This window comes from Culex quinquefasciatus, chromosome 3 (assembly GCF_015732765.1).
Source record: "Culex quinquefasciatus strain JHB chromosome 3, VPISU_Cqui_1.0_pri_paternal, whole genome shotgun sequence".
In the NCBI taxonomy this organism is placed as follows: domain Eukaryota; kingdom Metazoa; phylum Arthropoda; class Insecta; order Diptera; family Culicidae; genus Culex; species Culex quinquefasciatus.
In genome coordinates this window covers 140,560,470-140,586,675 of record NC_051863.1, presented here as the reverse complement: position 1 = coordinate 140,586,675, position 26,206 = coordinate 140,560,470, and the positions used below count along the sequence as shown (strand labels likewise).

The following is a 26,206-nucleotide window of genomic DNA, read 5'->3' as shown; positions in this document are numbered from 1 at the left end:
CAAAACAGCATTTTAAGTTTTCATATGACCTTTTCAAATGTTAAGCTAGATTTTCGAAACTTCTTACTATTTTTCCCAAATAGCCAAACTAATCACCTTTCTTTTGCGTCTAGGACAGCTAAAATCGGATGAAATGGCGCGGAGATATGATTTTTTGAAAAAAGTGGTTTTTGCGAAAATCGACGAAAATTGCCATTTTTCGGACCACCCTAACACGGCGTAGGTCACCCTAATGGCCAAACAAAAAAATACGGGTCTAATTATTTCGGCCAAGGATCCCCCAGAAAAAATTTGAGCCCGATCGGAGAACTTTTTTTTCGAATCATCATCATCATCATCATCGTGGGGAATTGCTGTATATTTAATCAATTTCTTTAGACAAAATATTTATATTAACAAGATATATCATGGAATATGAAAAGGAGCTTTTATATGCTCGTTACACATCCAAATTTATGTTGAATATAATACACAAAAGATAATGATTCATTTTACTTTATTACAATTCATTTGAGGTTCTAAAAATCAAAAAAAGGTTTCTATATAAACTGGATGATGTCATACCAAAAAGGTAAAGTTAAAATTACCCTAGTGGAGTCACGCTGTTATTTTTTGCAATACCCCTTCAAAAGTCAGTGGTTGAAATAAAATTTGCATTTTTTCCAATAAACCTGCACACACTCGACAACCTTTCCATGCAGTTTGAACCAATATTCGCAAACGACCAAAACCACCCCGACCCGTACCAGATTGACTGGAGAAAACTTGTTTCTTGATGGGCTTTATTTTTATCCTCTTACGGCAAGAAGTGACCACCGCCGCCGCCGTAAGACGCCAACGGCGAAGGTCACCAAACACAGCCAGTTCTCAAATGTCACATCGTGAGTCCCGCTGTACCCCCTTATTGCTTGAAGGCCTAACAATATTTGCATTAGAAATTTTTGTCCCACAAAAAGGTACTAATTGAATAGGTAAGTTACGCTGGAATTCCACAAACATTTGTTTCTCTCATCAGCATGATATCAAGGGTTATCAAGCGAACATGTGTTACATCAAATAAGTGGAGATAATGGCAATGATGAAGCCAAGTTAACACGCACGTGGTGGTGGATGGCGCACATTTTACGCGGGAAAATTTCTAAACAATGGCGGTTCGCTTTAACTCTTTTGACGTAAAATTATTCATAATTAATTGACTACTTGCTTATCTGCTCGTACACATTGCCTTCATGGGATGCAGGGAGATCCGCGTTTACTGAACAGTTGTAACTGATTTTTTACAATTTTGTTTCCTTATTTAACATTTTTATCAGATCAAGAACATGGAAGAACTGAAAAAAAGTTTTTTATGGTTCATCTCTTTATTACAACATTTTTATCAAATTTTCTAAAAACAATTAGATTGCTGTGACCAGCTGCATCCTCTTGAAATTCATAACCATGTTTTCAAACCCCAAATGAAAGTGAACGTCTCTTCACACAAAAAAACAGGTGGTCGCAGATGTTTGTACACACTCTGGCAGCAGTTTGCCAATTCCAGCGCCAACATCTGCGCAAAACGACTGCACGCAGAGGAAAAATAAATCCTAACCTCTATATGGTGGATTTATGGTGATTTGAACGCTTTATTTCGCTTTCTTGGCTCTGCCAAGCTGAGAGCGACGTTCAGGTCTTGTTGGCGTTTGATGCAATCAACGCGTTGATCGTCAACAGATCGTCACCGAGATCGGAAAAGGGGTCCAGTACGGTGACAACTCGGTGCCGTTGACAAACCCGCGGGTGAAGGTTTCGCCGTCCCGCGAACGTCCGGACGTTGTTTTTCTCTGCTTCAAAGTACCCTTTTACAGGTTACAGGTTTTCTAAGCGCAAGTAAAAAGAGAAAGTTTGACCGAGAACTGAGACTGCTGCACATGCCGATACAGACGACGAGGAGTTGAAGTCTTTCTGCAGAAACAGGAGTTCGGGCCTGATCGATGGCTGTCGTTTGATGTAATCACCTCGGCAGTTCATTAACCTTCCATATTGACCCGGTAGTTAATCTTTCAGCAAACGCCACAAACGCTAAGTGATTTAGAAATTAACCTTTACAACAAAAGTCAAACTATTGGCTGTTGAACAAATTGGTCGTGCGGGGTGCCCGAATAACCATGATTACGACTACCCAAAGGGCTTGAGGTATAGGAACAGGTTTTGGGGCGGCAATGTTTTGAAATCCACTGCCCTTTCACCGTGAAGAATAGAAAAGAAATAAAAGACATGAATGGACTCTGTTCCCCCAGCCCAATAATAAACTCTATTGTGTGTCGCCTCGAGACGAAAATCGGCAGTACCGACGAAAGTGAAGCAAAAGAGTTGTAGCGCAAGGAGGTGTTGATCGCAACCTGTTGATCGCGGCCTGACGAAACCAACCAGCAAACGATGGTCATTCAGAGTAGTTCTCTTCAGAAAATTTTCCATTTTCAGTTATTTTGTACTTTTTGAATCTGCAATAATCTGCAATAATCAGCAAAAACTTTAATTTGAAAATTTGTTGTTTTTTAACTGAAGGGTTATTGAATTAAATTTTGAAAAATGCTTTAAAAAAGCTAAATCCGTTTCCTCGAGACTAATTCTTCATTGATCAACGTCCGCCGAGATGCCGCCCCCTGTGATTGGATCGTGGGCACCGGCCAGTGGCAATCATCGATGTAAAGTCAAAACCTGTTTGGCAGTTTTGCCTTTATTTTTAATAACAGCGCGCGCGCGCCAAAATAGAAACTTTGGCCAGATAATAGTACTTCCGATACGGTTAGCTTTTGACCAAAACTTTCCTCACGATCGATCGGCCAAACGTAATCATCATGCAAGCTACACACGCATTCAAAAGTCGCGTATTTTTTGGGCGACTTGAACGCCCGAGAGAAAAAAAACTAAATAAACAAAAGTGAAGCAATTATGTTGCGGGTTTGTTTCGTTTAGAAAAAAAAAAACGCAAAAATTCGCCAATAAAAGTCTGCTTGGCAACTTGAGCAGCTGTTTTCTTCCGGAACTTGAAGTGTGTTCCCCCCGGAAAGATCAACCAAGTCGCGTGAGTTGGAAAGGTCCAACCGAACACCCGATTTGTTGTGAACGGTTTAACGCGGTGTAATTTGACCTTTCCCAATCTGCCGTGGCCGGCCACGGTGCGTTCCAAAACCGGTCCCGGGAGACCAGCGCATGTGCGCGCATCACCACGGACCGTAAAACGAATTATGTAAACGAAGATGAATGGTTTGTTATGCCGTCCGTAGCAAAATAAAACTCTCTTTCCTCAGATATGAGGAAATTGGACCGTAAAACCTTCAAAAAATATTAAAATTCTACACGGTAGACCACAGCCAGTTCTATAGAGCTCACTCGGACGGAACTCAACATTTCCTATTTACTCAAGAATTTTCCCTTTCAAGCCGTAGTCTGTAATGCCTCACGAACCGTGAAGGTTTTTCAAGAGGTTCTGAGGCGTGCGCGCGCTCAGTTTCCACACATGTCGGTCAGGTCAAACCGGACTGGTGGTCGGGGTGGACGTAACTTGACCGTGACCAGAACCGAGTTATTCAATCTCCGCCGAAAAGTGCGGCAGCGGCGATGAGCGGGCACGTACTCTCGCTACTGGGTGGATCGTTGCGGTTCGTTGACTTTGGCGTTGTTTTTAACTGATAATGTATGGATTGAGAATTTATTATATAATTGGCTTGATTTGATAAAACTGAAATGAAGGTAGTTGGTTATGATAGCTGCTAGTTTTGTACGATCTTGATTAAAGATTTAATGTTCAAAAATAATATTAGAGCAATTCTCTGAGATTTCGGTCATTTGATTTTTTCTGATTTTTTGAGATTAAATATGTCTTTATTGAACTTTCTTATAATAATTACATTTCATTTACATTCTAAGTGGTATGGCTACATGCTCTTCATCTTTGTTATATTTTTCGTTTTCTTATTAACTGTTCACATTCATTTATTTGTTTCAAATTGTTTTACATTTTTGCATTAAATCGAATACATTTGGGTAAAAAAGAAAAAAAAATCGCTTTAACAACTAATCCTAACTTAAAACTAAAAAATAAATTCATTGAAATATTCAAAATCATTAGAACGAGTAAACTACGAACTGTATTTTAAGATAAATCCTCCAAGCGTTCTTACTTGTTCCGCACGAGTTTTGCAACCACGCAGTGTTGTTGTCATCTCGATGAAAATGTTCAGAAGTTCTTGTGGTGAAAACAGGTCACTACTGCCTTCATCCGTTGATGCTGGTTGGTTTTCCTTCGGTTGCTGACTGAAACCAGGAGGTGTTGTATGCTCTGCAACTCTTTGCCGCTGATTCAACGGCAATGGCTGCAGATTTGGAACCACTCGAACAGATCCCGCTCCAGGTGACGCCAAAGCAGGAAAATCCACGTCCGTGAAAGTTGGTGGTGTTTTGCGACGATTTGGTTGGTGCCTCGTCGTCGCTTGCTGCCGAATTTTTACAAACTCAGCTCGTTTTGGGCAGCTCCGATTCTTGGTAGAATGGTCGCCGCCGCAATTGAAGCATTTCGCTTCGATGTTCTCGTTGATTGTTTCGCAAGCTTGAGTTTTGTGCTCACCTCCGCAGGTTGCACAACGACTCTTGATGAAACAGTTCCTTCCACCGTGTCCAAACTGCAAGCAGTTCGAACACTGTGTCACGTCACGGTGCACTGGACGATAACGTTCCCAAGTCACGATGATGTTGAAAATTGCCCGAACTGCTTTCAGCTCAGACGGCGTTGTCGATCCTTTCTCGAGATGAACCAGGTACAGTTGATCACGATACTTGATGTCCTTGTTGTGTCTCGTCATCTTGAAGACTTCGAGCACGTTCAACTTAAGGGTGTTGAGCTCTTCTTTCAGCACACTCACATCCATGTCGTACAGGCCTCGGAGGACCTGTTTCATGGGGCGTTTACCTGGATCGTCATGGCTGTAGTATTCAATCTTTGTGTTGTTCAGGAAATCCCGAACGTAGTTGTAATCCTTTCTGGTAGGTAGCAGAATTTTGAGTCCATCAGCACACAAGCGAATGGAAGCTCGTAAAGCACCAGATTTGATAAACCCGGTCAGCCACTTTCGCACCGAATCCGAAGACGATGTTTTCACAAAAATGGGTGGCAACTTTTCCCGTCGTTCAAATTCTTCCTTCTCGCTCACGTCCACAGGGAGGGTAGCGAACTGGTTTCCAGACGAATTTTGAGCGTCCTTGCTCAAACTGCCTGGCTTTGCAGGTAGCGCTTCGGCATTCTTTAGCTTCTTCAAATCTGCCGATCCTGCTGGTGAGGACCGCCTCTTTTTCTTGCCGTGAGGCATTTTTGCACTTTTTAAGCACTTTTTTGGTTTGTGAGGGACGCACGTCTGACTCGCTTCTCTGCTGATCGCAGACTCTTGATTTTTTCTGTATTTTTTAATCCGGCTGAAACTTTTTTGGTGCCTTTGGTATGCCCAAAGAAGCCATTTTGCATCATTAGTTTGTCCATATAATTTTCCATACAAATTTGGCAGCTGTCCATACAAAAATGCTATGTGAAAATACAAAAATCTGTATCTTTTGAAGGAATGTTTTGATCGATTCGGTGTCTTCAGCAAAGTTGTAGGTATGGATATGGACTACACTGAAAAAAAATTATACACGGTTAAAAAATTTTGGTGATTTTTTTTCACTTTTTGTCACTAAAACTTGATTTGCAAAAAAACACAATTTTTAATTTTTTTTATTTTTTGATATTTTTTAGAGGACATTAAATGCCAACTTTTCTGAAATTTCCAGAATGGGCAAAAAATCTTTGACCGAGTTATGATTTTTTTAATCAATACAATTTTTATCAAAAAATCGCAATATTGGTCACAAGAAAATTGATGTTTTCTAAGTCTCGCCCAAACAACCCACCATTTTCTAATGTCGATATCTCAGCAACTTATGGTCCGATTTACAATGTTAAAATATGAAACATTCGTGAAATTTTCTGATCTTTTCGAAAACAATATTTTCAAAAAATTTAAATCAAGACTAACATTTCAAAAGGGCGCAATATTGAATGTTTGGTCTTTTTGAAATGTTAGTCTAGATTTAAAAATTTTCAAAATATTTTTTTCGAAAGGATCGGAAAATTTTACGAATGTTTCATATTTTAACATTGTAAATCGGACCATAATTTTTTGAGATATCGTCATTAGAAAATGGTGTGTTCTTTGGGTGAGACTTAGAAAACATCAATTTTCTTGTTTTTAAACTTTTGCATTGCAATATCTCAGCAACTAAGGGTCGTATCAACAAAGTCCGAAAAAGCAGAATATTGAAAATTTTCTCAGCTTTTCAAAAATATTTTTTTCAAATGTGGGCAAACATGGATACTATTTTTAAAAAAAATCAATAACTGCGACTATTATGAAAAAAGTTACATAAAAATGGCTATAACTTGAAAACGGTGCATTTATCAAAATTTCATTAAAGTACTTTTTGATTGCAGATTCAATTTTACATCAAAAAATCAAATCGAAAAATTTTTGCGACCAATATTTCGATTTTTTGATAAAAATTATATTGATTCAAAAAATCATAACTCGGTCAAAAAATTTTTGCCCGTTCTGAAAATTTCTGAAAAGTTGGCATTTGATGTCCTCTAAAACATATCAAAAAATAAAAAAAAATTAAAAAATGTGTTTTTTTGCAAATCAAGTTTTAGTGACAAAAAGTGAAATTAAAAATCACCAAATTTTTTTTTACCGTGTATCATTTTTTTTCAGTGTAGTCCATATCCATACCTACAACTTTGCCGAAAAAACCAAATCGATCAAAAAATTCCTTCAAAAGATACAGATTTTTGAATTTTCATACATCATTTTTGTATGGACAGCTGCCAAATTTGTATGGAAAATTATATGGACAAACCAATGATTTTTTTTTTTTAATTTATATTTATTTTGATTTTCTTTTCCATGTACATTCATTCAGTTAAAATATTATTGAGTGTCCAATCACAATCGATGACTTTTCACCTCAATTTTAAATACTAGCAACTTTCATTTATTCATGAAATATTGTAGCTTTCGCTATTCAGTGATTTTAAATGTAGGAGGTCCTACATGTACAAAAGGGAAAAGGGATACCTTAAAACTAACTTATAAACTATATAAAGAGCGGATCAATGCAGCTGAAGACTGCAATGATTTTTGTCGAAATGCATCAATTATCTTATTGGACATAACATCCAAAGTGTCAACTTCGGCTAATTGATGAAGTTCACTGGTGCTGAACCAGGAGGAAGTTTCAGAAACATTTTCAGAATTTTGTTCTGAATCCTCTGAAGTTTTTCTTCCTGGTTAAGCAACAGCTTGTCCAAATCGGCACAGCATAAAGCATGGCAGGTCTGAAAATTTGTTTATAAATTAACAGTTTATTCTTGAGACAAAGTCTAGAATTCCTGTTTACAAGTGGATACAAACATTTAATATATTTGTTACATTTAACCTGGATACTTTCAATGTGATCCTTGTAAGTAAGGTTTTTGTCAAAAGCAAGTCCAAGATATTTCACTTGATCCTCCCACTTTAAATTTACCACATTCATCTTTATAATGTGATGACTTTTTGGTTTAAGAAAATCAGCCCTTGGTTTGTGAGGGAAAATAATAAGTTGAGTTTTTGCAGCATTTGGAGTAATTTTCCATTCTTTCAAATAAGAATTGAAAATATCCAAGCTTTTTTGTAATCTTCTTGTGATGACACGAAGACTTGGCGGAGATGCTTGTATCATCAGCAAAAAGTTATTTCTGACATCCTGGGGGCAAATCAGGCAAGTCAGAAGTAAAAATATTGTATAAAATTGGACCCAAAATGCTTTCTTGAGGGACGCCAGCACGTACAGGTAGTTGATCAGATTTGCTGTTCTGATAACATACCTGCAGAGTACGATCCGTCAAATAATTTTGAATAATTTTCACGATGTAAATCGGAAAATTAAACCTTTTCAATTTCGCAATCAAACTTTATGCCAAACACTGTCAAATGCTTTTTCTATGTCTAGAAGAGCAGCGCCAGTAGAATAGCCCTCAGATTTGTTGCTTCGAATTAAATTTGAAACTCTCAACAACTGATGAGTAGTTGAATGCCCAAGGCGAAATCCAAACTGCCCATCAGCGAAAATTGAATTTTCATTAATATGCGTCATCATTCTATTAAGAATTATTCTTTCGAATAATTTACTAATAGATGAAAGCAAACTAATGGGCCGATAGCTTGAGACTTCAGCAGGATTTTTATCCGGTTTTAAAATCGGAACTACTTTGGCATTTTTCCAACTACTGGGAAAATATGCCAAATCAAAACATTTGTTGCAAATTTTGACCAATCTACTTAAAGTTGCTTCAGGTATTTTTTTAATTAAAATGTAAAAAATGCCATCCTCACCAGGGGCTTTCATATTTTTAATTTTTTTGATAATAGATTTTATTTCATTCAGATCCGTATTAAAAACATCATCTGATGAAAACTGTTGTTCAACAATATTCTGAAATTCTATTGAAATTTGATTTTCAATAGGACTCAGAACATTTAAGTTGAAATTATGAGCACTCTCAAACTGCTGAGCAAGTTTTGAGCTTTCTCCCCATTAGTTAATAGAATATTATCACCATCTTTTAAAGAAGGGATTGGTTTTGAGGTTTCTTAAGAACCTTTGAAAGTTTCCAAAAGGTTTGGAATAAGGTTTAATTTGTTCGACATCTCTTGCGAACTTTTCATTTCGCAGGAGAGTGAATCTGTGGTCAATAACCTTTTGCAAATCTTTTTGAATTCGCTTCAGTGCAGGATCACGAGAACGTTGATACTGTCTTCGGCGAACATTTTTCAGACGAATCAAAAGCTGAAGATCGTCATCAATAATGGGAGAATCAAATTTGACTTGGACTTTAGGAATAGCAATATTCCTAGCATTCAAAATTGCATTAGTTAAAGATTCCAAGGCTGAATCAATATCAGCTTTGGTTGCTAAAACAAAATCATGATTTAAATTGTTCTCAATATGATGCTGATACAGGGCCGTAGCCAGGATTTTTGTTCGGGGGGGGCTTGGGTGCAAAAATTCAAGGAGCATAAAAATCTGCAAATCATTTATACCATCACTTGGTTTGTGGTATAATTACTGAGATGAATTGTAAAATTGTAATGTAATGTATGCAAAAAAGTTTTCGAAGATTTTCATATTAAGTTTTCAATGTCTTTATTGAAGAAACTCCTTCGTCATTTTTTTTTTCTTTATTTTAACAGCTAGTTTGTATTAAAGGAGTAGAGAAAGTGTTTTTTTTTAACATTTTCTTGAATTGTTTAATTGTAATCAAATTTCGTGATAAACGTCGCTAAATTTAACTTAACTTGAATCAAATTTTTGAAAGCAAAAAAAATTTTTTAAACTAATATCGATTTATCTAACCATAAGTATTTTGTTTTCTGTCTCTGTATCTGTATCAGCTGTGTGATAATTGTGATGGTTTATCTAACATTTTTCATTTTTTCTAGCACAACATAAAACTCATAACTGGAATATTTGTTTTCCTTAAAATTTTATAAACAAACTTAAACAATGTTTTATTTTAATTCTTCTAAGCTATTGAAGCCATTTCATATTTTGCGAAGCTCCTGGTGCTCTCAAAAATAAATAATTTTAATGAAATACAAAAAAATATAATCGTTGAAATTTCAGCTTCTGAAGTGTCTCCATGGTAATTGGACGACCCTATAGGCCTATAATAAATAACTGTTAATAAATAGATTTGAAGAAAAAAAATCAGTGCCTGTGTTTAATTTTAATGTGCTAAAAAATTTAGATAAAATGTATTAAATTAATTTTTAACGCCAAAATATTCACTGGAAGAGTTGTTAATAATGCATATGTAACCATTTTTAAATGCATATGTAACCGTTAAAATTTTCCTCGATTGCATCAAACATTAAAACGATTCATGTTTAACTTTAATATTCCGATTAAGCGCCATTTTCAAATTCATTACTCATTGTATTCTGAAAATTGGTCCAGAATTTGAGCAAAAATAAAATTTTAAAACATTACAAAAAAATTTAATCAGATCTTAATTCTAAAAATATTTTTTTAATAAAATTTCAATCTATCGTTGCAGTGCTGCTTATCTTCGAAATTAAAAAAAAAAATTAAAAATAAAATTTTCTGATCGAATAAACGGTTAAATTTAAACCAAAGAGTATCAAAAAGACATTATTAAAGATATCCAGAGTCAAAATATTTAAAAGTCTATGAATTCATAGAAATCATTAATTTATCGATAAAAAAAATAAATCCACAGTAAGCTTTAAAGTGCATATTTCGTTAAAACACAAAAATTAACATTATCCAATTTATTGTAAATAGTGTACAAACTGTTTAACAAGTATTTCAATGAAAATGATATAACAGCAACATCAAGCAAAACTTGTATTGTTCTTATCGTGTAAAGACTCAGAACCATTGGAGATTGATCTATTAGTTCCTGAGACACATCTTCTTGAAATAAAATAAAATGTACGATAAAAATTGTAAATGCGAACACGATTAACAAATTAAATTCTTCAATTCACTTATTTATTTATTTTGAAATAAGTGTCAAAACTATATTATTTTTAAAATAAGTTTTGATAACCAATATGATTTTACAAGATAAAGGGGAAAAATAATGTAAATTGGCTGTGGTGGTTCTAGAAAAGACTCTCTGAATATTTCTAAGCAAAACAAAAAAACACTCGAATGAAATCCTTTTTTTTTCTATTTCTGGGATCTAATCATGTTTAATAATTTGATGATTGAAAATTATTTTTTGAATATCTTTATTTAAAAATGATAAAAAATGTTTTTTTTATAATTTAAGGATTTTTTTAGTTGTAATTATTTTATTTTTTTTATGTATTTGATTTTTTTCATTTTTGGAATTTCTGATTTTTTTGAAATTATCATGTGTAATTATTATCTTAAATTTTTGTTTTAAAAGTACAGAATACTTTATGTAAGAATTCTTAAATCAATTACATTTTTCCTGTAAATCAAATCTTAGTCTGAATTTTGCTACAAGAACTATATTTTACATTCAAACGAAAATTTAAAAAAATGTCCTGTTGTACGGAGACTCTTAAAACTCCATACAAAAAAATCTCAGGAAACGGTAAAGAAAAGGTTTACGAAAAGACTTCTCGCGGTACGCAGCTGAAAAGGAACAGAAACAAAAAGCGTCGTTTGATATTTCTTCGGGTGCAATATGTGTTGATGAGATTTTGATTTGTTTATTTGGATGCCACTGAAAATAACGTTTGAAAATAATGTATTCGCTTAAATAATATTGAAAAATTGCCTCATGAAGCTGACTATCAAAACGTTGAATCTTAAAATGCTGAAATAAGGGAAAAGCCATTACAATAATCACTTAATTTTCTGGTAAAAATAAATAAATTTAGGAATACTAGAATTCAAACATAAAAATATTTAAAGCATCCAAAAATTAAGAATGAAAAAACATAATTTATTGGATTTTGAATAACTTAATTTTAAAATGATATTTTTTTTAGTTTAGGATTTCTTAAGTTTTAATTATTTTAGGCGTCATCCATAAAGTACGTACGCTTTTAGGGGGGGAGGGGAGGTTACCGTAGGTGTGACAAGATGTGACGAAGGGGGGAGGGGGGGTTGACTTTACTGTGACGTCACGCTAGGTTTTTTTACGAACGCATAATATTATTTCAAATTGTGCACAATTAAATGTGAAGCTCTTTTCTACAATGTCTTGCTTACTTTTATTAAGAAGCATCACATTATAATTGATTCTATAGTCACAATTCTATTTTTTTATTCAGCTTGAACTTAAATATTTTGCAATTTCTGGCTCGATACAACAAATGCTTTGAAAGCTTTTGTTTGAACTTATTAGATACAAAGCTGTGAAAAACAGTTTTCAAGATTTTTTAAGACTTGAATGTTATGACAGGTCTTCTGATTTTTATAAGGTACAAATCTGGTTTTTTATATATTAATTCTTTAAAAAAAAAATAGTTGAGTGTATTTTGTTATACAACCCGTCATTTTTCTTCATATGAAAATTGGCAAAAATACAAAATAACATTATTTGAGAGTATAAAAAAATAAAATCAAAATAAATACTAGAAAAAATCCCATCGAAAACAAGGGGAGGGAGGGTTTGGCAAAATGTGACGTACTTTTTGAGGGGGGGTTTGACCTTGCGTGACAAAGTGTGACATAGGGGAGGGGGTTAATTTTGGCCGATTTTGCGTGACATACTTTATGGATGACGCCTATTAATTTTTCAGTTTTAGATTTTTTAATTTTTGGAATTTCAGATTTTTTGATATTATTCTGTTGAATTGCTATCTTAAATTTTTTATGTTTTTATTTTATTTATTTTTGATTTCTGGCATTTCTTTGTCTTATACCAAAAAATTTGAAATCAAAAATTATGAAAGTTTAGAAATTTGAAAGTGTAAAATTTTTATTTTTTTTTTATTTTTTTTCACCTCCGTGTAAGCACGAGAGCAAGCAGCAGCCAAGTGCTCAGTGCTCTATCGTTTTTTCGATTTTTTTCGCCGTAAGTTACCGTGTTTACCCGCGAGTTTGCTCCTGCAGCATGCCAAAGGCCGGCCGTGGCCGTGGCAGTTCGAGTGCGGCCTCGAAAAACCCGCGAAGTTCGTCTACCGGCCGCGTGCAAAAAGGTAAACAAACCAACGCCGTGTCGACCGCCATCGCGCAGGGGAGCGTGAGCGCAGAAGGCATCGACAAAAAGTTACTACATCCCGGATATGTTCCAAGATCACCAGTGCGAACCCGTTCCGGTACTTCCGGTGCCACGACCAACACGTCAACATCCGCCAACATTCCCATCAGGAACGAGTTCCAGATGCTGAGCGACGATAAATGAGATGTTACTGAATGGAACAATGTTCAAATCTGCAGCTCAATTTTTAAATATTGGATCCATAATCTACAAAAACTGAGCCCGGCAATGGACAGGCAAATTACTTAGTTTGATCAATCAATTTTTGATTCTCTATCTTACAAATTATTTCTGGGAAGAGAACACACAATCATTGATTTTGAGATTTTTTAAGGTAGTTCAATTTAAAAAAAAAATGGAAAAAATTTCGGGGGGGGCTGCAGCCCGGAAGCCCCCCCCCTGGCTACGGGCCTGTGCTGATACCTGTCCCAATTAGCTTTGTGGTAATTAAACACAGAACTATTGGGTCTGGTAACTGCTTCATGAGAAAGTGAAAAAGTTACTGGAAGGTGATCAGAATCAAAATCAGCATGAGTCACTAAAGGACCACAATACTGACTTTGATTTGTCAAAACCAAATCAATTATTGATGGATTTCTAACAGAAGAAAAGCAAGTTGGCCCATTCGGGTATAAAACCGAATAAAGACCAGAAGTGCAATCTCTGACTAGAATTTTACCATTGGAATTTACTTTTGAATTATTCCAAGATTGGTGTTTGGCATTAAAATCACCGATGATCAAAAATCGAGATCTATGCCGAGTAAGTTTATTCAAATCCCCTTTGAGATAATTTTTATTTTCCCCAGTGCATTGGAATGGTAAATATGCAGCTGCAATCATAATTTTCCCAAAAGAAGTTTCAAGTTCAATGCCCAAACTTTCAATAACTTTTAACTTAAAGTCACGTAAAGTGCTATAAGTCATACTACGGTGGATAACTATTGCAACTCCACCGCCATTTCGATTCATTCTGTTATTGGTAAGTGCCAGTTTTTAAAAATGTTTCGGTTATAACAGCAACATGCACGTTATGAACTCGTAAAAAGTTGAAAAATTCATTTTCTTTCGCTTTTAAAGAGCGAGCATTAAAATTCATAATATTGATGAAATTACTTAGATCCATGATTAAACTTCAGGGTAAGAACAACATCATTCGCAAATTTTAATCCAATCTGGATAGCTTCCATCATGGATGTAGCATTACTCATTGTTTGAATCAAACCAAACAGTGAGTTTTGCAAAAAAGTCATTTTTTCAAACGTAACATCGCCGAGATCAGAAGATCCCAAAACGTTGCCAGCAGAAACATTTTCAAATGAAATTTGAGGTACCTGCCCAATTTGAAAATTGGTAGAGGATTTAAAATTCGTAGATGAACCCGAACCCGAAACGACGTTGGCATAAGAAATGCCATTGCTGTTACCTAACTTTTCCACGGTAGGGGTATTTCTAGCATTGTTCGAGTGAGACAGCACGAACGTTTGATTTAAAGATGCAGGTACAACCTGACTTTGAGAAAATTTCGGTTTGGATTTCGGCTGATGCTTAGCACGAGAATCCAAAACCTTTTTTCTGATGGGGCAATCCCAGAAATTTGATTTGTGATTTCCACCACAATTTGCACATTTAAATTGGGTGACTTCTTTCATGGGACAATTGTCCTTGTCGTGAGAAGAATCCCCGCAAACCATGCATTCTGGAACCATGGCGCAATGATCAGTACCGTGACCGAATGCCTGGCAACGCCGGCACTGGGTCAGATTCTGGCCATTACCGCCATGTTTCTTAAAATGCTCCCACTTTACCCGTACATGGAACAAAAACTGAACTTTGTCCAAAAGTTTCAAATTGTTGATTTCATTTCTATTGAAATGAATCAGATAAAATTGTGAAGTCAAACCAAAGCGAGAAATATTCCCGTTTGATTTTTTCTTCATTGGTATTACTTGGGATGGGGCAAAGCCAAGCAACACCTTAAGTTCGTTTTTGATCTCATCCACCGACAAGTCGTTGGAGAGACCTTTCAGGACCGCCTTGAATGGACGAGCATTCTTGGTCTCATACGTGTAGAAATTGTGTTTGTGGTTTTTCAAATAACCAACAAAAGTTTGGTGATCTTGTAAAGATTCCGTCAACAAGCGACATTCTCCTCTTCGACCAAGCTGGAACGAAACCTTCAAATTGCAAGTTTCCTTGCAATTCTTCAGTTGCGTTCGAAAGCTGGCCAAATCGGAGACGGAAGTCACTACAATTGGCGGAGCCTTTACTCGTTTCTCGACGGCAGAAGGCTCAGTACGAGGAGAAGGATCCTTGTCAACAGTTTCGGATAAAACACCGAAACTGTTTGCCAATGGAATTGGAGGATTGACCTCACTTTCAGAATCAGAATCAGACCTCGGATGAGGCTGTTTTCTTTTTCTGTTTCCGTTAGCCGATTTAGCGTTCAAACGCTTCACCGACGTAACGACCAAATCTTCAGAAGATTTGCGTTTACCTTTGTTTTGACGCATTTTGCAAGCAAAGTTCTCTTAAAAAGATGGCTTCGTTTGTAAAATACAACAAAATTTCAGGTGGGGTTAGTCTTGAAAAGACTGTTTAGAATTTGGGAAAATAACTCAGGTAGTCTTTAAAAAGACTGTGATTTTTTTTGTTGAAATAACTCTGAGCTTAGGTAGTAAAAAATACCGCAGCTCTAGTGTCCGTTCACCTCGAAGGTTCGCAAGACACTGACAAACTAATGATGCAAAATGGCTTCTTTGGGCATACCAAAGGCACAAAAAAAGTTTCAGCCGGATTAAAAATACAAAAATTAAAATTAAAGATAAAAGAACGATTCCGTAGAGAACTGCTCATTACTAAAAACATTCTGACTGGCTTATTTACTGAAAATATTTTTTTCTCTTCTTTCAGGCAAATAAACACGACTCTACACTCAGGTAAGATTAAAACTACAAATCATAATTTAAGTTGTTTAATGTATCATGTTGAGTGAAATTTTAAATCAAAAGCTTGGAATCAAAGCTTATTCTCAACGCTCAACGCAAGAACATAAAACTGCTTGAAACGTACACATAAATTTATAGTCTAGCATCAACAGTAAACTGCTGAGACATTTTATAGCCTGCAGAACAATTGAATCAGTTTTACGAGAATTCCAACGAATTCTGTACCGTGTCCAGTCTGAATTCCAAGAAATTTTCAATTAATCAACAGTTTGTCCGACTGCTTCTGCTGCAAAGTCCATTATGTCACACCACTGATGTTAATCCCATTAGAAGGCATTAATTGAAAATTAATTAGAGCGACATCCAACCAGCAGGGCTGAGGGCGCCCTCTTAGTTGGTAAGAGCCGGAAGCACCGCTAACAAGAAACAGGTCCCATCGGATTTATTCAAAGCATGTAGAAAGCGGTGACAAAAAGAAGCAATAAAACAGTTCCAGCAAAGCATTGTGAACAACAAGACAAAATACGATAAAAATGTACAGGACAGTCAAAATCGGAGATGATACAACTTGTGAAGTGAAAAAATGAATATGAGAGATGTAACTTTACACTAGATTCTGTGTGATTGCATTCAAATTGCATTTTATCATTAAAGAATCACACAGCATTGGAAAAAACACTAAAGTGTCTTCAATGAGTTTTTACTGTGACTTGAGCTGCGTCGTACGCACTGCGCGTAATTGACAAGTGAAATAAATATGCATGAAGCCGGAGAAAATTGTGCATGAAATTGATATCGAACTATTGTAATTCAAGCCTCGGCCCGCATCTCATCATCGAGGGAGCATTTCTCATTCGTTCATTCACCGCGCCGTATTTACGATGGAAGTCTTTCGTGCTGTTTGAATTGTACGTAAAACAAGTTGGACACACTTGAAGAGGGCCGTACTGATCGAATCGTGTTGGGTTCGGTCAGGATTTCGAGCACCGAATGACAACGTGGTGATCAAGTTGCTGTTATGTAAAACTGAAAATATTTGATATTGGGGGGAGGGATTGTTATAAAATGTTCAATATTATTGTATCAATTTGCTGACATATCAAAATATGGGCAGTCATTTTCAAAATTTTAAGAAATTATAAAAAAGTTGTTTTTGGCGTATTTATCAAATTTTAAAAGTGCTTTGATAATATTCGAAAACTTGTATCTTGAGACGAGATTTTCTGATTGATTTGGTGTCTTTGGCTAAATTATAGGTTATAATAAAGACTATTCAGAAAAGGGAAAAGGGACCATTCATAAACCACGTGGATATCTTAAGGGGGGGGGGGGGTCTTTGTGTGGAGATTGTCCACGATCCATACAATAAAGTTTTTTTTTTTTGTATGGACAATTGTCCACGAGAGGAGGGGGTGTAACAGATTTCCAAAAAAATGTCCTCGTGGTTTATGGATGGTCCCAAATGCTGATTTTTTTATTTCACTTTATTAGGGACATTCTACCGAGATTCCGACCATCTCTCCAATGATAGCAATCATATGACTCCTGTCACCACGCAGCATACAAAGAGAGAGACAAAAAAGAGAAAGAGCACGTAGTCTCGTTCGGGCGGCTGCTTGAGTGGTGCTCATTTTTCGTTCGTTTCGTCTTCGTGTTTACGTTCACCGACCGTCGCCAAGCAATGACGGTCATGATAGTCGTTGTGTGTCAGCGATCAAATATCGTTTTGGGAAATGATCGCTGACAGAAAGTTCTATCGAATATCGAGCAGTCCCATTCAGTGATAGATCCCTTTTCAAGCATTGCCTGCAATAGACGGTATTTTTTCATTTAGAACAAATAATTTCATTTTAAAATTAAGTGTTTTTTGTAACTTTGCAGGTTTTTCTTTATACAGTGTACCAATGTTTGGAAAGTTGTAGGGCAGAAAAAAAAACAAAAAAAAATCTTCACGAGTTATCAGAAATTTACGGAAAAGTTTATTGAAAATGTGATGATTTTGACTAGTGCTTCCATCCCGGAAATGCCCTGGATAAAATTCCCGGGATTTTTCCAAAACTGGGAATTCCCGAATCCCTGGAATTTTTATATTTTGTCTCGGAAATTCACAAAATTGAAAAAAAATCTAAATTTTGGTCTGGAAATTCAGATTTGGTTTTGGAAATAGATGAGCAATTGAATATTTAGTAATCAGTTACAATTTAAAACCGTATTTTTTTTTTTGAATTTCTCAGCATAAATTTAGAATATTAGCAAAAATTGTTAAAATTTTAGTTTACAGATCCGCAAAATACCCAGTGCTTAAAATATTTTCTATATAATTATATATTTTTACAAAAACTTGGTATTATTTAATTTGTGTTACTTATATTTATGATTTTAAATTTCAAAAATATTATATTTAATTTAATGTTAATATGTTTTATATGAAACATGATCTTCTAAACTTATCTTAAATTTTATTTGTTGTCGTTTCTTGTTTTTTTTTGTAAATTGTTTTCAAAGAAATATTTCAAGCTTTTCTAGTCTTGTCATATTAAAAAATAAAAAAGGGAAAAATATATTATATAAGAGACTTATTTGATTTGAATAACATAAGATTAAAAATTGTGGTTCATTTTAAATCCAAAGCACAACAAAAAACACAAAAAAAAATCATTTTATTTTTTTTCAGCTATCTAAAACTAATAAAAAAAATAAAAATAAAAAAATATTTTCCCCGTTTCCTGGGAAATTCAAAACCCGTGAAAATTGGACGCCATAATTTTGACGATTTTTGACAAGTTTTTCGTAGCTTTTAACTTCAAAATTCAACCGTGTGCCTTTGAAAGTATTTTTATTGGAAAGTTAGCAAATTTTGCATAAGAATGACTCTTTGGATGTTTGTTGTTGTTCGGGCACTGCTTGAAAATTGTTTTTTTTTCTAAATAAAGAAACAAACCAGATATTGCCGGTGTCAATTACTAGTTTTTGACAAACTTAAACCCCTTCGATTCTATTCCATTTTTTTGTGGTTTAGTGGAGGATAAGTTCCAACTTTTCAGTTATGTGTGAATGTTGTTAACCAATTTAAACATTTTTGTAAAAAATATTTTTTCAAAGTGTTTTGAAATATACTCAAAACGATTATTTTAATTCATTTTCGGCTTTGGAAATTGAATTTGCCTCTTAATTTTTTTTATTTTTCAAAAGTGCACGTTTTTGGAGTTTTTGTGATTAAAAATAAAAATGCAGAGATTCGAGATCTCATGAAGCTTAACCCTCTACTTTTGGCGATTTGTGCATTCGACCTTATGTCTTTAAACTTTTTGTTACAAAAAGTCACCCACGTTTATTTAAGTGGTATAAAAAATAAGGGGTGTGCATTAGGGTGCCCAGAAAAAATTACCCCCTGCTCCACAAGCGGAAAACAGTTTTTTGGGTTATTTTAAGCATCTGTGTAAATTTTGAGCGAAATTGGATGAGATTAACCCATTGATACCCGAGCCTAAAGTTGGCGAAAAAAATGATTTTCATACAAAAATGACTTTTTTAAATCGTTAATAACTTTTCAGGATTGAGTTGTACAGCTTGGTATGTTCTACAAAGTTGTAGAGCATTAAATTTTCAATAAGAATCTCACTTTTCGGAATATTTGGATGGAAGAAGCGCATCGTGCAGACCAAACCGTAAGAAACTTGGGTTTTCAACACATTTTTTCGATTTTTTCTATACAAACTTCACCTTCGAGTATATGATGACCGATTTTGCTTATATTTGACCCAGAGTCCTAATATGGCTAAAGGAACAATATTCAGCTTGTGGAGCGAGGTTTTGAAAAAAAGTCCCATATTCTGGGCACCCTAGTGTGCATGGTTGCCTATAAGAGGGTTCGCATGGTATCTTAAAATGATTCCATATAATTTATACCCAAATTTACAATTTAAGTTATCGGTAAAAAATTCACTAAAATTCAATTCTGTCGACTGGACTGTGTTCAGAGAGCCTACATTTTTCCTACCTTTATGAAACAGAAGATTTTAGTGACATCAAATTCAAAAATTGAATTGTGTTTTCATTAAAAAAAATCTTAAGTAATAAATCGAATCATAAAGAATTTACTGGTATTCCGTAACTCAATCATTTATCTGTAAATTCATCACAGCTTTTTTCTCAAGATCCATCTTCTAGTGCGGACAGTGATTGATTAGACATTTCATCAATTTCTCGTCACACAGCATCGATGAGCTGCCGCTTGAAAGCCTTTCACAACCGCCCGACTCACATGCCAACCGTACGAAGTGATCCACCTTTGAGCTCTTACCAGGGTCCCCCAATCTCGCTGTGACGACGCCATCGACGGTGGCAGTCAGTGTTCGATTTTTAGAAAGTCTTCCCCTGTACCTCCCCGGGGTAGCCCCAGATGTTCAAGCTTGGTTCAACGGCAGCAGCAGCACCGAGTAAGTGGGGTGTAATTGTAACGTGAGTTGTAATTTAAAACTCAAACCTCAACTCTGCGAAGGCATCTTCCTGCTCGGTGGCACTTGGACGTTCAACCGAGGGGGTTCATCGCTTAAGCAGAGACCCCTCTCGGCTTACCTTAACAATTAGGGAGGGAGGGTGTAGGAGAAGTTGGGGGTCACGTATCTATTAGAGGGAGCGGACTGTGAAAGTCGTTATGTGCGCGCATATATGCTAATTGTTCAAATCAATAGCCTTACTTAGTTGGACTACAGGACAAGGCAGACAAGGGGATGGAGAGCGCCTCTGCTGGAAGAGTGCGGCAAGTACAACTAACTTTCTTCGCGCAGGGGAGCCCATCACCCCCGGTTGAACCCTTTTTTGCAAGTGTTTCATAAGTGTCAAGTGCCTGAGGGGTACGTTAAGGGGCAAAGCGGTTGTACACTGCTGACAATTCGTTACGGCTTTTGGGGAGAGCGCGACAACAACTGCATACAGATTATGTTGTAAGATGAAATCTTATCTGGTAACGAAGCAGCGATCATCGATGTTGGGTTTGCTTTTCAATTAGTCGAACTTTAACCGCTTTCTACAGCTTTCTTTCATGCAGTTTACATTCGTGTTGTAAGTACAGCTATTCAATTTCATCCTCAAATTCAAGATAGTCGCATAACGAGAAACTGAATATCACTTCCACTAATAGCCAAATCATATAATTTTCATAAATAACATTTTAAAGAAGTAAAACTAATACTCTTTGAAATCTGAACACCCTGATCATTCTATGCTACTCACCAACAAATCCCAGCCTATGATACCGCCTCCAATCCGAGCAATACTTTCCACAAAAGGGTTTGCAGAAAGCCACTTTGGCGGTCATTGTCGATTACTGGTCTGTAGACCGGCAAACTGAGCCAATAAAGAGGAGGCAAGAACCGCGAGCATAAAGAGAGCCCAACTAAAAAGCCACCGACTACAGCACTGGGTTCTGCCCTCTTCCCGCGAAAATTGCAACCAAAGAAAAATGTGAAATGTCGTAGTACCTAACGGAATATTTTTTTCGTGTGTTTCGATTGTTGAACACACTTTTCATCCGGTCTCATCAACGCGGAGGAATGGGTGGGTCTGTGGTCATGGCCACTGTTTTGCGCGCTCCCTCTTAGGCCGCCGTTTATACCTGCGGTCTTCTCGTGACCATTTCTTGGGCTGCATAATGTGGACACCGCGATGAAAACCAACATTAAACACCCCGACTGTTACGAATCGTGGCTCTGATTGACGTAATTTGACGAACAAGTGCGCTGTGGACACTCTGATGTCGCTAAGACCACACACGACGAAATGCGTTTTACCTTGACCGAAAATTGTCATATTCTTTGAGTACCAATTTAAAACGATTTTCAACTTAATTGAAGTCAGTTTTAAACTAACGAACGGCTTCAAATTCTATTTTAGATATGATATTTAGATATGACCGGTTTCTCCTGTCTCGTCAGAGGCGCTGGAGCAGAAATCCCACGTTAGAGGAAGGCCATGCCCCGGGGGGCGTAGTGCCAATAGTTTCGTTTTTCGTTAGATATGACATGTCTCGAGTTTTTTTTTGAAAAGGTCCTATAAACAAAATTTTCAAATTTTGCTTTTTGGGTGTTTTAAGAACCGCCTTGAGTCAGGGGTATCCAAAAACACCTAAAAAGCAAAAAGTTAAAATTTTGTTTATAGGACCTTTTCAAAAAAAACTTGAGATGTGTTGATTTCAACTTTTCATTTTGGTATCAACTTCAATTATTCTCAGGATATAAATTATCACGTTCATATTAAAAAAAAAACTGGACTCGTTTTAACATTTACGTAAGCATATTTACTACCCAGGTTTCTACCACACTGAAAAAAAATCTATTTTCAGTTATGAGCAATGTAATGCTTATATCTGTGAGCCCATATATCCAATTGAAATGCTGTCAAAGGCAAACTCATGGGAAATTGAACGAGCTTTCCGGTAAAAATATGTTCGAGACTGAACAATCTGTCTGTCATATTGAAATGGCCAAACCCACTAAACAACCTATTCTTTCAACATTTTTGTTTTTAAAACCACTGCATCTTCACAAGGATTGGTCATAGGACAGTGATCAATATGGAGACTTTTATGTAAAATTGTCATGAAAATCGATTCCCACTACTATTTTTTTTAAATTTCGTTTAGTCCACTTTTCAAAAAAATAGTTTTAGTAAATGATTTTGGTATTTTTTTCGGAGAGACATAGCATCCTGCATTTATCGTGAATCTTTTTGTAACATTCAAGGCTATTTCCTCAAAAAAATTGAACAAAAAATATCATGACATCACCCTAAAATTTAACTTTTAGCTTAAAAAATTAAAAATCTCATAAAAGTGGCGTGTATTTTTCTTTCAGTGTTTTTTTTTCCAAAAAAGAACCCGTCCAATTTCCTACAAGTTTGTCTTTGACCACTTTTTGATACGAATACGGCTTCGAGATACAGTAGTTTTTAAATTACAAAATACAAACATTACAAATTAACTTACGCCCTTCTCTAATGTTATTTTCGAGTATAATTGGCTCCATATACACAAAAATGGCTTATATAGGCCTAGGATAACTTGTCAACAAAATTTCATTGAAATCGGAGAGGGTCGGGTACAAATCACCAGAAAAAATCTTGATTTGAGCTGGAATAACTCTGTTGTGTTTATATCGGACAATACAATAATTCTAAAGAAGAAAGAATTTTTTTGAAAAAAAACTTGATAAATACCAAATAATATACCCAATTTATATGTAAAAATAAGAAACTGTGCCAATTTTGAGCGAAATTGGTTGAGGTTGAAGGGTCGCTTTGGTCGTTGAAGTTTGCATGGGAATTTTTTTTCCAAACATCTTAAGGAGAAGCAAAAAGTTTTTCTCGATGGTGCTTTAAAAATTGCTTCGATGAAAATTGTTATTTGAAAATCCGAGGTGACTTGTCGTTCTTTATATATTTCAGCCTAAAAGTGAACCGAGCCACGTAGCCCAGTGGTAACGCTTCCGCCTTGTAAGCGGTAGATCGGGGTTCAAATCCCGGCTCGGACCAACACAACTGGTGATCTTTTCCCTTCTGTATTCGATTGCTTAGTAAAAGGAAAGTAGTATATCGTCACAAACTGGACCTTATGAACGACACCTTAGGAAGGCGACCTATGGAATGTTAACATTAACCTTAACATGTTAACATTAAGTTGAGAATGAAATTGCCACTGAATCCGCTTTGTTAATGCCGGCCCCGATACTCTTCAAGGGTGTTCCCCTCAGGAACTAGGAAAGATTTACTTTTTTTTACTAAAAGTGAACAAGTTAAATTAATTACGTACATTTTATAATGTCTTTTAACGTCTCATTTGATAAAAATTAAATGTTTGCTAAATAAAAAAATATATATAATTTTGAGGTTAAGTAAAATTTAAAGTTTGATCAAATATTCACTAGAACTTGATTTTGAAAATATCATATTTTGGTGCCACTACAACCAATTTTGTAGTATTCATACATTTTCCAAATTTACTTAGAAAATTGTTCTACTGAAAATGCCATTGAATCTAAATATATTTCTCTACCAACTCACACGAAATCGGGAAAAGTTGCCCCGACCCCTCTTCGATTTGCGTGAAACTTTGTCCTAAGGGGTAACTTTTGTCCCTGATCACGAATTCGAGGTCCGTTTGTTGATGTCTCGTGACGGAGGGGCGGTACGACCCCTTGCATTTTTGAACATGCGAAAAAAGAGGTGTTTTTCAATAATTTGCAGAATGAAACGGTGATGAGATAGAAATTTGGTGTCAAAGAGACTTTTATGTAAAATCAGACGCCCGATTTGATGGCGTACTCAGAATCCCGAAAAAACCTATTTTTCATCAAAAAAAACACTAAAAAAGTTTTAAAAATTCTCCCATTTTCCGTTACTTGACTGTAAAAATTTTTGGAACATGTCATTTTATGGGAAATTTAATGTACTTTTCGAATCTACATTGACCCAGAAGGGTCATTTTTTAATTTAGAACAAAATTTCTCATTTTAAAATTACGTGTTTTTTCTAACTTTGCAGGGTTATTTTTTAGAGTGTAACAATGTTGTACAAAGTTGTAGAGCAGATAATTACAAAAGTTTTGATATATAGACATAAGAGATTTGCTTATAAAGATCACGAGCTATCGCGATTTTACGAAAAAAAAGTTTTGAAAATTTTGGTTTTGAAAATTTTGGTCGTCGTAGGTTCCCATTTATCGCTATTGAATTGTTTGAAGTTTCGATAAGTAGTTCAAAAGTTATGTATAAAAATGTGTTTTCACAAATATCCGGATCTCAATTATATGCATGTAAACGATGTCCGGATCCATCATCCGACCCATCGTTGGTTAGGTAATTGAAAAGCCTTTCCAATGAGTCAAAAACATTGAAGATCTGGCAACCCTGTCTCGAGTTATAACCATTTAAGTGATATTTATGTACTTTTTTGATGCCGGATCTCACTTAAATGTATGTAAACTATGTCCGGATCCATCATCCAACCAATCGTTGGTTAGGTAATTGAAAGGCCTTTAGAAAGAGCCAAAAACATTGAAAATCTGGCAACTCTGTCTCGAGTTATGACCACTTAAGTTATATCTGTGTACTTATTTTTCTGGATCTATAAAAAATAGCTGAAATATTTGTCCAAACCACTCATATTACCCATTTTTGGTAAAAAGTGGTGAGGGAGGCATCAACCACATAGGTGGATTAAGTTAGTTTTTTAGAATACAGTCCAGACTCAATTATGCGTAGCCTCGATTATCCGAAGTTTCGATTATCCGAAGGTCGATTATTCGAAGGTTTGTATAAGACTTCGGATAATCGAGTCACGAGCAAAAACCTTTTCTTTTTTTTCATTTAGGCCGTTGCAAATATTTTTTGAAGTTTATGTCCCGCGGCTCTGATCAAAGTCGAGGGGGGGGGGGGCAAAAAAATTAATAAAATATAAAAATTTAAATTGCAAGCCTAGGTTTCAACATTTGGACGAAAAAAGTGTTTTAAAATGCATTTTACAGGTTAACAGTAGCTTTCCAATCATTAGTTTTAAAAATATCGAGGCATCGACGGATTTTTTTTTTCAGCAAAAAAAAACTTTTCTGTACATTGGTATTTCATGAAAATTTAAAATGTTTTCAAAGGAATTCAAACATGCTAAATATGATTATAAACGCGGGAAAATGAATTTTAACTGGTTTTCAGTTGATTAAACTTTAATTTTCTTGAAGTTTTCTGAAAAAAAAAATTTTTTTTGCCCCCTGATTATTCAGGCCAACTTTGAAGGGTATTTGTAACGGCCTTACTTCTTTTCAACATCAAATTCGAGTTTTACGACCCCATTTTAGTCAAATTTGAACAGTTATAAAATGCATATTTTCAATATTTCATCAACGCCATGTTGGAATATCGTACGAATTTAACAGAATGCCTATTTTAACAGTTTCCAGCTACTTGTTGAAAAATGTGGCTTAAACGTTTCCTTAGGAAGTTCTTAGGAAGTTATAGAACACCCTCACTTTACTGAGATATCAGAATAGACCCCAAACAAAGTTTCATTAAAATCTATAAATAATAATTCGATGTGATATAATTCTGTTTTATATACAAATAAATGATCTTAGTGAACATTGGACTTCCCGTTAAACACTTCAACGCCCGATAATTTTAGATTTCAATTTCTGCAAATAATAAAATCGCGACACTTTTTCCCCGACCCATCAAACATGGTGGAATCATGAATGTTAATTAAATTAGTGCGTAGGTGTCAGTTATAACAGTTGGGCCTTTCGTTGCCTGATCTCAAAGTCTACTTGCAGTACCCCCATTCTCAATTAAGTATTTCTCCCTACAGTTCAACCGCCTGGTTCACTCTCTAAAGCTGCACACCAGAAGTGCCCCATTCGGGAATCGCACACGTCCAATTAGTGCTTCATTCGAAGT

At 35.5% G+C, this 26,206-nt stretch overlaps 1 protein-coding gene across 2 annotated transcripts in view; it reads left to right on the top strand.

Annotated features, from left to right (window-relative positions):
• Positions 1-26,206, top strand: part of LOC6033565 (tetraspanin-18) — a 68,097-nt gene that overhangs the window by 24,201 nt on the left and 17,690 nt on the right. For both annotated transcript variants that reach the window (XM_038259324.1, XM_038259323.1), the window contains exon 3: positions 15,730-15,755. The gene's annotated coding sequence lies outside the window, so the exon portion shown is untranslated. The remainder of the gene's footprint in view (positions 1-15,729; positions 15,756-26,206) is intronic.